Below are 15,352 nucleotides of genomic sequence, written 5' to 3'. Positions count from 1 at the left end.
ACCCCTCTGATCAATGGAAGTTCACTTCCCAAGGCCAAACTTGGACCAACGGCAGTGAAGCTCACACCAAAAAACCCACGACATGACACATGCACGACACGGTACAGTTTCCTGACTTCACCCTGCAGTTACAACATTTATCTTCCTGAATTACAGCTATGTACGATCAGAAGTGCGACCACAGTGTGATACTTTGAATCAGTCTTCATTTTTCCATCCTCAGGGAGCCGACAACAGCTCACCCAACGACAGCTCACCCAGCGACGGCTCACCCAGCGACGGCTCACCCAGCGACGGCTCACCCAGCGACGGCTCACCCAGCGACGGCTCAGCCAGCGACGGCTCACCCAGCGACGGCTCAGCCAGCGACGGCTCAGCCAGCGACGGCTCAGCCAGCGACGGCTCACCCAACAACTGACCAAAGGTAACACATTTTGTGTGCAGCAGCAAAGTCGAGCAATTAACAATGTTTTGTTGATATATATTTAATAAGCACAAGGTTGTTTTCCACTTCTGCGTAAAAATACCTCAAATCTGAACAGTGAGTTCACAACAGAAATGTGCTCTGCCTGGAACTCTTTTTCGTTGAGCTCAGTCCAGTTTCCTCCCCGACCAATTAGATCACAGGACTGAGGAGGACTTCTGTTGATCCAAGAGACGTTGAAATGAATCTTCCACACTGTTTTCCATACATTGTGTGTGAATGTTTTGGCAGTTTGACTCTGTCAGCCCCAGACGGTGACTTTTATATTTTCCTTCTATTTTTCAAAGGCCGCCACCCACCATGAGCGATGGAGCTACAGTTGGCAGGTAGGAGGAGTAACAGTCGGGAAGATTGGGCATCACCATTATAACTGCTTGGAATATACTTGTCTGTTTCTTCCGTCTGTCCTTCACACCTTGCGCACGCCACCTCACGATGTTTGATTCATCTCCAGTGCAAACGGTCCTAGGAACAACAGCAGGGCAAGAACGTTGATGAACTATTTCTACCTCATCGACTGAATTGACTTTTTATTTATATAGCCATTCATTTATCAGATGGCGAGGACGACTGTATAGTGCGATCTTGGTTTGGTGGGCGCATGTCACTGTTCACCCTCAGCCACTTCTGAATTCATGTTTTATTTTATTAGTCCTACACAAACTAGTTCATCCTGAATTTCCATGCCTTTTTTCAAAAGATGATGGACGGACAGATGGACGGAAAAAAGTACTCAGCACTGAGTCTGAGTGGTTTCTTTTTTTTTCTTTAAGGTCACCCATGATCCATAAAACATTGGATGACAGGTACAGTGAGCAGTGCTCCGTCACAACTGTTTCATTTTCTTCTTTTCATTTACTTCTTCCCTCTGTAACTTACATAACTTTGCAAAAAACCTGGAATAGCATGAACAACAATGACTGACTGACTTTATTCTCCATTTTCCAAAAGTTGCTGATCCAGCGAGTGAAACGCTCAGTTGGATAGAAAAAACTGTCAGACACAGAACTTGTGTGGAAACAACCCACACCATAACTGAAGAACATGTTCTGCCTTGGTTTATTTTATTTATTTTTTATTTTGTTTGTTTTATTGAGTTATACACAAATAGTTCTTACTAATTAGATAATTGCAGTTGACTTAAAAATAAATAAATATAATAAAAAATAAACCATATACCGTATTTTCTGGAACTTTATGGCGCGCACCGCAATATTAGCCGCACCCACAAAGTTTATGAAGGAAAATAGATCTTTTTCTTACATAAGCCGCAGCGTCCCATAAGCCGTGGATGCACTGGTGCTGTCTGCGCTGCAGAAAATGCATGACTTCTCCTCTAGTTCGAGATTTGAAAATAGGGTCCAGCATCGAGACTGACTCATGAAACAATCTGGGAAATCTTCTAAAGTTGAATCATGAACTCTCATTTTACTTACATTTAAAGTGTTCAAAATGCGCTGTTTTTTCACCCTCCAGTCGATCGTCTCTGACACGTGGGTGGAAACAGCGCATTTTAAGCGCTTTAAAGGTAAATAAAACACCCGGATGTCATCGGTTTGATGTGACGAGGCTCAATAATTTTGCCAGCAACATAAGCAGCTGTCTTCAACCTCTTTTGTGAAACTTCCACTCTGGACGTTTGCAAACGTGTCTGATTCAGGTGGCCAAAGAATGCTGCCTCTGACACACAAAACAGCAGCGGATTCGGTCAGTTCCGTCTAAAAGCGACACCTGAAAACGGCTGGTCATCTGGCTCGGTGAAATTAATGATTTCTTGGCCAATATGCTTAGCATTCCGTATGTGTCTGCGAGTGACCGCTGGTTCCTGCAGTTTCACGAGCACGGAAAACTCTCTGTCCTCTGTCAAGTGCTGGTGTTTTAAATATTGTATGTAATTTGTGGCGTTGACGCCTTTTAATGTGCATGTTCTGCAGGATGCAAACTTGACATGACAGACTGAAAAGAAACTCCACAGTAGACATGCTGTTGCCAAGCGAGCGGCGAGTCGGCAGGGAGGGAAGAAGGAGCAGACGCTTCACAAACCGCGGGCGGTGCTTCATCAGAGCGCCGACTGTCATGTGATCGGCAATGACAGGCAGAGATCGGCATTCACCGATCACGCCGAGGTCAGCCTTTCATAATCGGTGGCCGATCGATTGGACCATCCCCAGTAAAAATCCATATATTAGTAGCGTTGTTGTATAAGCCGCAATGGTTCAGACTGCAAGAAAAAAGAAGTGGCTTATAGTCCAGAAAATACGGTATAAACAATCATCCAAACAGTAGCTTTCTTTATCCAGAGAAAATAAACAGTGTCAGGAAATATTCATTGAATTTTATTTTTTTGTCTTTTAGGAGACCCAGGACCCATGAAACATTGGATGACAGGTAAAAGGTGTTCTGTTCTCCGTTGGTCATAATGTCATCATCCTAGTTTTTGCTGCGCTCTTCGCTGCTATTTAATCTCAAGCCAATGCAGGCCACGTAAAACGTCTTCGAAGGTCAGATTTGGCCCCTGTGCCACATAAATGGACTCAGATCAGACCGTATCGAGCACAGCACGGATGCTTTGCTGCCATGAACACTTCAAGTACTTTGGGTTGTTTTTCTTCTTTTTCACAGGAGCATTTTTTGTTTCTCTCCTGCGATGATGTCGTCGCCCATCCTCATCCTCCTGTCAGCAGTGCTGCTCTGGATCGCCTGAGTGGAACCACCAGCTCATGCTCTCCCAAATAAATGTGGATTTTCTGGTGCGGGATTGAATGACAGGGTTTACACATTTGTCTTTGTCGTGATTTATTTTGGTGATGGGTGTTTTATCAAAGCAAATAAATGCAGTCAACCTCAAATGATTTGTTCCCCTGGCTTTACATTCCGTGATGCTATTCTCAACATGGTTTTCAGACGGTGTTCATGATTTGGCTGTCGACAGGCACGTTTGTAGCAATAGTGTTAATGCGCGTCATCACTGCGCCATCCAACCCGGAAGCCGCCATCTTGGAGATACACCCCCATAGACTGTCAATGGAGTGCGATGGAAAAACAGAAAAATAAATAAAGAAAGGCTCATCAAAATGAGTTGGGAGTGACAGGACACACAGGGAGGGACTTAATGAACATGAAAATGCGTGACACTTGGGAAGAGTTGAGCTTTATTGGTGGGACAGACCTGTATGAGTTGGCTCCGTGGTCGAGGGTGAACGATGACCTAGACAGTCTGCCGTCGGTGACATGTGAATTAGTCCATCCACCGGCGAGAACCTGAAATGTTACCAAAGTTTGGAGGCGTAAAACCAGCTGGTGCGCGGATGGGTCAAGGAACTGTTATACCAAGTCATCGACCCCGAATGTGACACATTTAAATATTGTTTCATTTTGAGTTTGTGCACTATTTTTGTTTGTGTTCAAGTATTTTGTGTGTGTGTGTGTGTGTGTGAGAGAGAGCTTTTTAAGGGAACATTCTGAAAACTGCGGGTTGGCATCAAATATCTTCTGATAAAAGTGTCTGTGCATTCTCTGCCACAGCAATATACAGTGGCTTGAAATCTCCCTCTTTGAACTCTTTTAGATCAAAGATCAACATAAAGTGTCACACAATTGTAAAGCAGAAGGACAATTATACATGACTTTCAATTTTTTTTTTTTAAATAAAAAACTGAAAAATGTGGCGGGCAAAAGTATTCAGCTGCAAGTCTTTTGCGGTATGTCTCTACCAGCTTTGAGTGGAATTTTTGTCCATTCTTCTTTGCAGAACAGCTCAAGCTTAGCAAGATTAGATGGAGAGCGTTTGTGAACAGCAGTTTTCAGATCTTGCCACAGATTCTCGATAGGATTCAGGTCTGGACTTTGACTGGGCCATTCTAACACAGGAATACGTTTTGTTTTAAACCATCCCATTGTAGCTCTGGCTTTATGTTTGGGTTGTTTTCCTGCTGGAAGGTGAACCTCCGCCACATTAACAAGTCTTTTGCAGATTCCAGCAGCTTTTCTTACAGGATTGTCCTGTATTTGGCTCAGTCCATCCTCCCATCGACTCTGACCAGCTTCCCTGTCCCTGCTGAAGAAAAGCATGATGCTGCCACCACCACGTTTGACAGTGGGGCTGGTGTGTGGAGAGTGATGTGCAGTGTTAGTTTTCCTCCACACATAACGTTTTGCATTCAGACCAAAAAGTTCCACTTTGGTCTCATCTGACCAGAGCACCTTCTTCCACAGGTTTGCTGTGTCCCTCACATGGCTTCTGGCAAACTGCAAACGAGACTTCTTATGGCTTTCTTTCAACAATGTCTTTCTTCTTGCCACTCTCCCATGAAGGCCAGATTTGTGCAGTGCACTCTTATTGTTGTCCTATGGACAAACTCCCCCACCTGAGCTGTGGATCTCTGCAGCTCCTCCAGAGTTACCGTGGGCATCTGGGCGGTGTCTCTGATCACTGCGCATGCAGTTGTGCCATACTCTTTCCATTTCCAGATGATGGACTGAACACTGCTCTGTGAGATGTTCAAAGCTTGGGAAATCTTTTCACAACCAAACCCTGCTTTAAACCTCTCCACAACTTTATCCACGCCACATTTTTCAGTTTTTTATTTGAAAAAAAATTGAAAGTCTCGTATAATTTTCCTTCTACTTCACCGTTCTGTGTTGAGCAGTGAGTATCTCCAACATGGCGGCTTCCGTGAATCGTGTTTGTGCATAGTATTTTGTTTTGTCTCCTTCTAGTGTAGAAGCTGAGTGTAATTGGGTTAGTTTTATTATTAAATTTGTTGGACTTCACCCCAGTCTCAGTCTCCTCCTCCTCTAGGAGGCGCTGGCGAAAACTCCTCCGTCTCTCAGCATGAATGAAATATCACTCAGCGAATGCTTGAACCGATGTAGACGCTGCTCTTTTAGATGTCTTTGCCGATGGCCCTGCATCTGCTGAGCGAGACACACGCAAGACCTCTTCCATAAGGAGTCCCCGTATAAAGCCATGCACCAGTTACAGTGGTACAGAGTTATGCATCATCCAGGGGTGTGTTGTGGCAGCCCCCACACACAATGCACTTTCTTTATTTCATTGTTTCTCACTTCATGAACATGAAGACTCTTGTTCAAATGAACCCCGCACACATACTACCTGACCCAATGAACATCCACTTTATATCCATTTAATGGCTTTTTCACATAAACATTATTTTCACTTTATATCACTTGATATCTTTTTTGTTGAAACATTATTTTTAAGAACTTTATATCACTCCATATCTTTCTGATATTTAAGGAGGCGGATCTTAGGCATTTAAAAGGGGCATGGAAACATGTCAGGTTTGACAAAAGGGGCCCTGTTGTCTGTTGTCGACTCTCTGCTGTTGTGTCTTGACCCATTTTTCAAAAATTCTCCAAAATTCGACTCTTGCATTTGATTCAATTTCGTTCCCTGTGTGTATATAGTTCTCCTGAAGTGTAATTGTTTGGGTATGTTTGTGAATTTCAATACATTTTCCAGTGTTTACTTTGAGTCTTTCATTCAACGTTCGTTAAATTTGACTGTACCAACATTTAAGTCTGTTAGTCATTTAAAAAAAAAAAATATTGACTCAGTCTTGGAGACGAAACAAAAAAAAATTTATTCGCATCCCAACAAGAAACATTCCATTTAATATGAACGCCAACAATGTTCATGTTTGGTCGCTAGATGGAGCCAAAGCGCCGTTTTAAAACGAACTTCCCAGCGGAGCATCAAGATTGGGCCCCTCGCTCGCAGCTTCACAACAAAGGAGCTCATGTGGCTTACATTTTCATTGGTGCTCTTCTGTCTTTCCATCATATATATATATATATATATATGATGGGACCTATTACGAATTAATGAATATTATTAAATAATTAATAATTTTATTTAATTCAACAGTTTGCTCTCCAGACAACAGAGAACCTTTGTACGTGCGGGAGTTCCTGGTCCACTGATCACACTGATGCACAAGACACGTGGCAGCTCGGATGGTAACAACAACAACAAACATGGAGGAATCCCTGAACAAAAGCAAAAAAGCAAACAAAAGCATCTGTTTGCTTTTGTTCAGGGATGTTTTTCACTACACAATGGGTTTCCACCACTCTCAATGTATGTGAAATTCTTATAAAATTGAAATTCTTCGACAAATATTTTCCAGACATGAAAAGAGCTTTAGTTGAAAAAAGGTGATGTAAAAACTTGAACATAGCCGCCAACATGATTTATGGTGCTATTGTCAAACTGATGCAGAATAAACAACATTGTGTTGCTTAAATGTATGTATGGGTCCATCATTGGATTCACTAGTATACCACATTCATTCAAAGTGAAAAATGTGGCTCCTTGTGGCAAATATTCTTTTATCATTAAACTGCGATTAATGTATCACAAATTCTCTCATGAACTAAATTATTATTTTTTTAAATGGAGTCTCACCGCTAATATGCAGGTACACTGCATTATATACATGTGGAGCTGATCTCTATTGTTTAAATAAATATGCACACCATATCGAATCTGATTTTTTTTTCCCCTTCCCTTCTTTCTTTCTTTTCTGAGAGACTGAAGCAGTCACAGTGCACCACTCTAACAAGTCTCCCCTAAAGCATGTAAAACAAATCCATGTGAGTCTTTACTGGTGAAGGGGAGGAGAATCAATGTTGCAACCTTGGAATCAAAGGTGGCATCGTTGCTCAGACATCATCCTCACTGACGTGTTGGGCTGTGTGTGTGTGTGTAGGGGACTAGAATTACACAGCTGCAGTAATGGACCCGCATCGACCCCTTTGGATTTGTTTAGGCGAATCGAGTAGAAGCAGCAGAACAAATACATGTGTACTCTGATAGTGCATTAGTATTGATGGAATTGGGGACCAAACACACACACACACACACACACACACACGCACACACACACACACACACACACACACACACACACACACACACACACACACACACACACACACACACACACACACACACACACGTCTCTTCCTGACAAAAAGGTCTACCAGAAGGTAAACCCCACTGGGAACCCATTTGCCTCCTCCCGCAATCATCACACACTCATGTACCACTCTGCTGTTGCCATAGAAACAGATAGCTTCATTCATTTCATTATTTTTTTTTTTTTTTCGTACCGCATTCTCGTCTCGGGAAGACCAGCGAGCCCCGTGGGTTGCCCACTACAGCCTCAGCGAACATGCTCTTGCCTGTGTGTGTGAGAGGAGAGAGAGCAAAGAGTGCGAGGAATGTCATAAGAAAAGTTTCACCTGAGGGCACGCTTTACTTTACACGTCAAATAACACCCACCGACCTCACACAAACACATTGGGTGTAGTCGTGAACGAAGAGTGTGTTATCGCCAACAAGCACAACCTCGCGCTGCTAACACCAGGTGAGGCGGGAAAACTCCCCGCAGCTAATCCAGGAGACCGGAGGTTAAAGAACACATGATAGAAAAACAACCTCAGCCTGGACGCTCTCTCTTGTATAAAAGATGAATACAAACCAAAGTGTTCAATGTTATTTATGAAAATAAAAACACAATTCAGTGAGGAAAAAGTAGCGCAAGGTTTAGCCATATGTTAGAGTACATTGATGAAGCTCAAATATAATGCGTATGTCTCGATTTAAATGTCAATTCCAGGGGGAAAGTGTTTAGTGTGAATCATTTGATCAGCTCACTCGATGGATCTACTTACTGCTCCGAAGCTTATGAGTGAAATCGGACAGAAAGGTAAGTTAGCGGAGAATCTCATGCTTTATTTACCTCAGTGGTCCTGCTGAGGCCTTCACCACTTGACGCTCGAGAGGCAGAAATAATTCACGCTTCGGCCCAGATTGTCTTTTCACACCACACACACACACGAACGCTTGACTGCTTAAGACCTGCAGGCAAACTTAAAGCATTTTCCTGCCATCTTCATCTCCAACTCTGTGTGAGGGAGCGTGAAACCGGCCAGTGCTGACACAAGGAAGCCCAGAAATGTGACCACGGACCAGTGAAGACCAGAACAACCAGGGGAGAATTAAAGAGTGATAAACAGAGCAATCATTTCTGATCAGCCCCAGCTTCGGAGCAGAATCATAGTGTTTCTAACAGCCCACTTCTTTCCTCCTCTTTGAGACTAAAGACTTCATATGTCGCTTGCACAATGACACTGTTCCCTGGTCAGCAATAGAAACTATTCAGCGAAACTTCAGGACCTGAGCTTGGCTGTGAGTCTGAAGGTTCCGCCCATTGTTTGGTAGCAGTTCTCCATACAACAAAGACAGACGTAACACACACACACACCGAAGGGAAGCGGGCTCTGAAAACACACACATAATTAGTGAGGAATGTCGGCCGCTCTGACCCCACCCATGTTGCAGCCCTCGCTAAACATGACCTGATACAGTTTAGGTTCACCGTCAGTGAACCGGAAGCTCCCTCAAAGAAACTTTTTTTTTTTTATGGTCGTGCACTGGAAGTGGCTTCTAACGTGGTGAAGACAGCGTCATGCTGTGCTGAGAGGACCTTGTTTGAGGTGCAAATACCAGATCGCACTTGTAAAAGTGACACGCATATACACAGACCTGGACACCGCCTATGTCTGACCTGGGCAAAGTGCAGCCCGGGGGCCAAATGTGGCCCTTTGAATGTATTTATGTGGCCCTCCTGGAGTCAAACTATAAAACTGACATTGTTGTTGTCCCTGACATGTTTTTTGTTCATTATGATTCAAGTGAAACACAACATTCTTGTAGGATTTTTTTTTTTTTCATTTATGGTTCATCTTTCGTAATTGTTCGTCATTTCCTTTGGCTATTTTCGGAGTATTTCTTGTCCCTTAAAATACATCCGAATTGAAAGCAAGAATTTTGAAAAGTAATGTGGTTTAAACTAAATGAAACATAAACTATCACTGTCTGTGGATTTTTAATGTTAATGTCATTTCATAATCGCAGATGATGTCATCACTTGATTTTTATTTTCAGTTTTCTCTGAGCCTCCTTTCTTTGTTTGACAGTCCCTTTCAATGGTCACAATATATAACCTGGCTCCTTAGGAAATTAGATTGCAGACCTACTGAAATACAGAACAGAATTTTCAGTGAAGAATACAATTTTAAAATGAGACAGATTTAGAAAAATGAAAGAAACATATGTTACTCAAGAAAGTTTCGACAAAGTTATTATTATAATATGTATTTACTTTTCCATTTTTTGCCATAGGTTCTCATATTTTTTATCTGTCTCATGTTCAATCACTGATCAAGTTCTGAATGTCCCTTCATTGATACTTCACTTTACTAACAATTGGGGGCTGCTGAGATTTTCAACCATATTTCACAGTGCACTGTAGAAATGAAGGCAGCAGATATTATCAGCTGACACCGAACAACAACAACAACAAACACATGATGAGGTGGGTTGAATGATATCAGCTGATCTCCTCAACCTTCAAGCTTACTTCTTCATACACACACTCTGAGAAAACCGCTGAGAAAACAGTGTATACAGGTCTCCCACTAAGTTCACTTCTCAAGAGGATTCACCCCCCTCTTGTCTTAAGACCTTCGGCAATGACCCAGGCTACAGGTGAGGAGTAGAGGGAAGATCTCACCATACTGAGGGAGAATGTACCTCAGGGCTACAATCCGTGTACTGACACGTCCCGATACTTCACTGCAATATTAGAAACTCCATGTCCTTCAACAAAGCATCATGCATCACATTGACCTGTGAAGTAAGCCAGGTTTTCTCCAATGTCCTTGTAGATAGAGAAATACACTTTCTTAATGTTGATGTCACCACAGACTTCTGTGTTTAAATTTGCTTCCAGGTGGAAGTGACACTGCTGATCATGGAGGCCAAACCAACACTTGCTGAGTTATGAGGGAGAGGTTTAGTGGAAGTCCATGTTCTCTCCAGAGGCTTCATTCCTGGCATGGTGCTTCATCTGTGGAGGACTGCTGTGCTCCTCTCATGCCTAAACAAAACGTAGACGCCATCTTTAGTCTCAGTTCTTGACCTACTTCTACCAACCTGGCCATCTCAACACAACTCCAAATCTCCACCAATCTGCCAAGACAAGCTCTGAAGGTCTTTCTTTTGCCCAAGATGGGTGACCATGAGGCCATGTGTGAAGTCGACGCTCCGCGTGGAATAAAGAATTCAGTAAACTGATCTAGTTTTTGTCCCCCATCCTAAAGAATCTCACCACAAAGTGCAGCGAATGTTTGGATGGTGGGGGCGTGTGCTTTAGCTCGGGGCAGCTGTTGCTTTGTAACGTTAGCCGTCCGGAGGAGTCAGAAGAACGTAGTGGAGTCCATTCAACAGCTGCTCTGGGACCTCATCGCCCCTCTTCCTCTTCTTTTATCATCAACTTTTCTCCACCTCTCCACCAGGACTTGATTTGCCTCTCCTCTGGGGATCCTCACACGCTTTCACAATGATTCATGGCGTGTGACTGTGTGCGAATGAATTAGTCAGAGTTATTTTTATGGGTTCGCTCAAAATTTGACCTGAAATTGGTTCGCAATGGAGACACAGTCATGTCTGGTGGTGGGGCTTCGTCCTTCAGGGGATATGACCTGAGATATATATATATATATATATATATATATATATTTTTTTTTTTTTTGTTAATAAACTGTATAGGTTATAATAGGTTAATATGTTCCAATTCTCTCCACCAACTCACCATTAATCCCAACGCTGTGCTATCTGATCACACTCACAGCAAAAATGTCACACGGATTATAGACTTAATGTCAAAACACGGCTCGCGTCAACTGTTGCCAGACTCACGGGTTCATTAAAGATCCCAGTCGAGACAGAATACGAAACACATTGAGAGGACTTAACAAGAAAGGGCGTCTTTTAAGCCCCTTATTTCATGGACATTGTGATTAATAGATTCTGAAGTTCTTGTTCCTATGCTCTTGTTTCTTACTTTGCTTTATGATACCTTCTCATATTGCACTGCATTTTATTATATTGTCCTTCACTTGACATAAACAAAAGAAAATAATTTAAAAAATAAATGAATTGCAGGTGTTATCATTGAATTACATTTTAATATTTGACAGCAGAACTATATCATTAAAGTTGGATCAGTGCACATAAGCATAAAAACAATTATTTACACATTTTAATGAAATAATTGCAGTATAAAATAGTTATTTGACACAAATAATGCAGATGAATTGCATTTAAAGTACTACTGTGTCAGGTTAAATCTTGTCATTCTGGTTAAAATATTAAAACGCAAAAAAAATAAAAAAATAAAAAAATATATATACAATATATATATATCAACATATTTAAATATATATATTAAATATATATATATATATCAACACTGATGAATTAGAATTAAAAAATGTTCTATAATATTGTATTATATTAAACAAATATTTGACAGTAATAGAAGTATATTATAGTACATAATAATAGTAGTAGTAGTACATAATACACATAGCATCGTACATAATAATAGTTAATAATAGTTGAGTGACTAAATCAAGGATTGAATAAATGGAAAGAGAAAACAAGCCTTCATTTTTTTTTTTTTATCATTCCCAAAATAAATTTGCATGTGCATATTTAGCAAATTCAACCAATCAGGTTGGCAAGGCAGCATGGGTTTTGTTCTCAAGTAAAATAAGGGTGAAGCGTAAGGTCAACGCATGGATCTCAGCACTTCCAGAGCTGAGCCAAAAGGCACATTTCTCAACTCTTCATTCCTTCTCTGACCCCCTGGTTGTGATGAAGAACCCAAAGAAGGGAGGTTGAAGTGAGCGACAGGAGTTTTCCTCTGAATACAAGCAGAAGGCTTCAAGGGAGATGGATGGTTTTACACTTCTATTTGAAGTGAAATATGGAACTTAAATATTGACATTAAAATACAAAATAGTGGGATAACTGATGGGACATATTGCAACATATTTATTCAGTGTTTATTACAAACAGAAGACCTGGTAAAGATGAAGAAAACTTATTACAATGTTGCATCGCCTATCAAACATGTATGATTTATTTTTAGTTTTAACTATTCAGGCCTTGAAAAGGCTCTCATACAAATGATTAACAGGCAAGTGGTTTTTACTGTGTTCTCACAGAGAGATCAATAAAGCGAGGCACATAAAAGTGAGGACGCAGACGCTGCAGGAACACAGGTACCTTCCGTCTCCCATAACAGCTCGCAGTACAGGATATTAAATGTACGACTGTAGATGGAGATAAACACATTTATCACACGGGTGGCTTTTCATTTTTCATCTCAGCCTACCTGCACTTGCTGTCTTTTATCTCTCTGGAGGCCATTCATGTGTAAATCTACAGTGAGATGTAATTCAGATTTGCGATATTCTAAGAAGATAGGCAGTTCCCTATGAGACGTACTGTATGTGGGAATAATGCAGGCATATTGGGATCACTGTACAACAGTGTTACTTTTTTTTTTTTTTAGACATTTTCCTTCATATCGTAAGTTTATTTCTACTTTGGCGCTTAACATTACTCACTGATCACTTACACTTCATATCCCCAACATGGGCCGTGCACCAAGTTATTACCTGTTGTAGCAAGGGGCTGATGGTGACTTTAAAACACCTGTGTTTTGCAGATGGTGTTGCTCTCAATCCCCCTATACACAAGACAAGACGATAAGGATTGGAGGCATTGGTCACATTTAATGAAGCGAGAAATAATTTCCCAGATTGATGTCACGTCTTATTTTGTCCAAGCCACATGTTCAGTCAGTCTATAAAGGTTGCCGTATATGTGAAGAGGTAGTATAGGGCGAGTGAAGGTTCATTTACGATCAGTGTTCTGTCCACATCTGGATACGGACGAAGCCTTGTCTCCGTGCTCTGTGTTCATTTCTGCACGTGTCCACAAAGCTTATGGACCGAACGGAGCAGCACCACTGCTGTTACTACCCGATACAAAGCTCTGATGAGACACAAAGACGACATATAACAACGGCGGATATGCTAGCCTCGCCAACCACCACCTCCAACAACGCTGCCTCCGTTTTGTCTTCTTCCACAGTCGCCATGTTGGTTTTGGAGTTTGTCGTTGTCATAGACCATAACGTAAAGGGACCATAAATGACCCTTTAGTGTCACGTTACAAAAGACAGGTAGCTGGAGAGGAAGGCGATGGCGTCCTTCTAACTGCGGCTGAATCAGCTGAAATCCCTGACTGCGATCCGAACTCCAACAACTGCTGGCTCATCTGTCGCGCGGCAAATTCAGTTTCACCATTTGCCAATTGTTGTCCTGCTATCAATTATCTCCATCTTCCACTCCGACTCCGACACTCGCATTCATCTTCCCGCTTGCTGATCGTTTCCTCACCTCATTGCTTCTGAACAATCTGCACACGTGCGCTGATTACGCTGAGCGATGTCGCACATATTGCCTGCCAGGTTGCGAGCGCAGCCCCCTTCCGCTGGCATCCATCTCAATCGTGCAGAATAAAGAGTTTATATCTTCAGCCGAGCGGCCATCAGATCTGGGTCGGGCAGCTCCGGGGCGACAGACAGCGGCTGTCATCCCTCAATGAGCCGACACTAAATGGCTAAATAAGTTTAAAGCCTGTGTGACTGGAGCGAATGGTGGCTGAAGAAGAGTTCACAGCAGGGGTAAAAGAAGGAGGACGAAAAGGAAGAAGAGGGAGTAATCCTCCTCAAGCGCTGATCCCCTAAGAGACACACTCACATCCTCTCACAGTCAGTATTATCATTTAAAATCCAGCAACTTGTTTGCATTCCGTGGCTCATGGGTTCACACTGCGCCTTCATCCGCCTCGACTGGCCAAACTTCCATTCGGTAATTTTGACAAACCAACAGTCAGATGCTGAAACCAACCAGGTTGTCTCAGGACAAACAGACGGAAAACTGAATATTCCGCTCCTGTAAGGACAATGAACTCTACAGGGAGAAGATGTGTGAGCTATAAATCTGTGTCTAAACCTGTTTTTAACTTAAATATAATAATATAAGACTAAATATTTCCCACAAGTATAAAGCGTTGCTGTTAGGTGGGTTGGGGGTGTCCTCATGGGTGGTACTCTGGTGGTCCGCCTGCACAACGCACCATTAGTTGTACACCCCTGGCTCTAGGGGTGTTTTCGCCCTTTACCACAACCTTTCCCTGAGGCTGATCAGACTTCCTTGCGCAGGACCTTCCACTTCACCCGCCTCTGATTCCACCCTGCCTCAGCAGCCTGATAGCAGAACAATCTCGGAAGCCTCTACAGCGCACTCTACTGGACACAGAAACGCTCCCCATCCCATTTCCTCCACTTCAGCACTTCAGGCCAGTACATCTTAGCTTTTCCCATTCAAACACTTCCTTCACTGGGACTGTCAACTCCATGATGAAAACTTGGACTTGGACCAAAGGAACTGGTCCGGATGCAGGCTGGTTGCTGCGATATCTGGTGGGAAGGTAAGTCTCTGGCATCAGTCCACTTGAGTTTCCCAGTACAAGGCTGCATTCAGGGTGTCTGGAAGTGCTTGTTTGGCCATCTGCTCCTCCCCCTGGAAGTTTTTTGTCAGTCTTGGCTTCCTCAAGCATGGTGTTGACGGTTGCTCTCTCACCCTCTTGTGTTGGCACCAGGCTTCTGAGCACATAGTGGTGGCACTGGTGCATCTACCTTGGTTTAGCCTGATCTTGTGTTGTGTTAGAAGGTTACTGCAGCAGAACACTGGGGACTGGTCGGATCCTCTCCCAGCCAAGTCACTTTTTCACCTGCGCATTCACCAACCTCTCCAGGCTTGATATCGGATAATCTCAGAGATGAAAACTGAGCATCTCAGGTGAGGCAACAGTGCAAAAGGAAAATACCTTTTTCTTCCAGTATCACCTTATTT

The sequence above is a fragment of the Synchiropus splendidus genome, chromosome 12, assembly GCF_027744825.2.
Source record: "Synchiropus splendidus isolate RoL2022-P1 chromosome 12, RoL_Sspl_1.0, whole genome shotgun sequence".
Lineage (NCBI taxonomy): Eukaryota > Metazoa > Chordata > Actinopteri > Syngnathiformes > Callionymidae > Synchiropus > Synchiropus splendidus.
Note: the sequence above shows the minus strand (reverse complement) of the source record.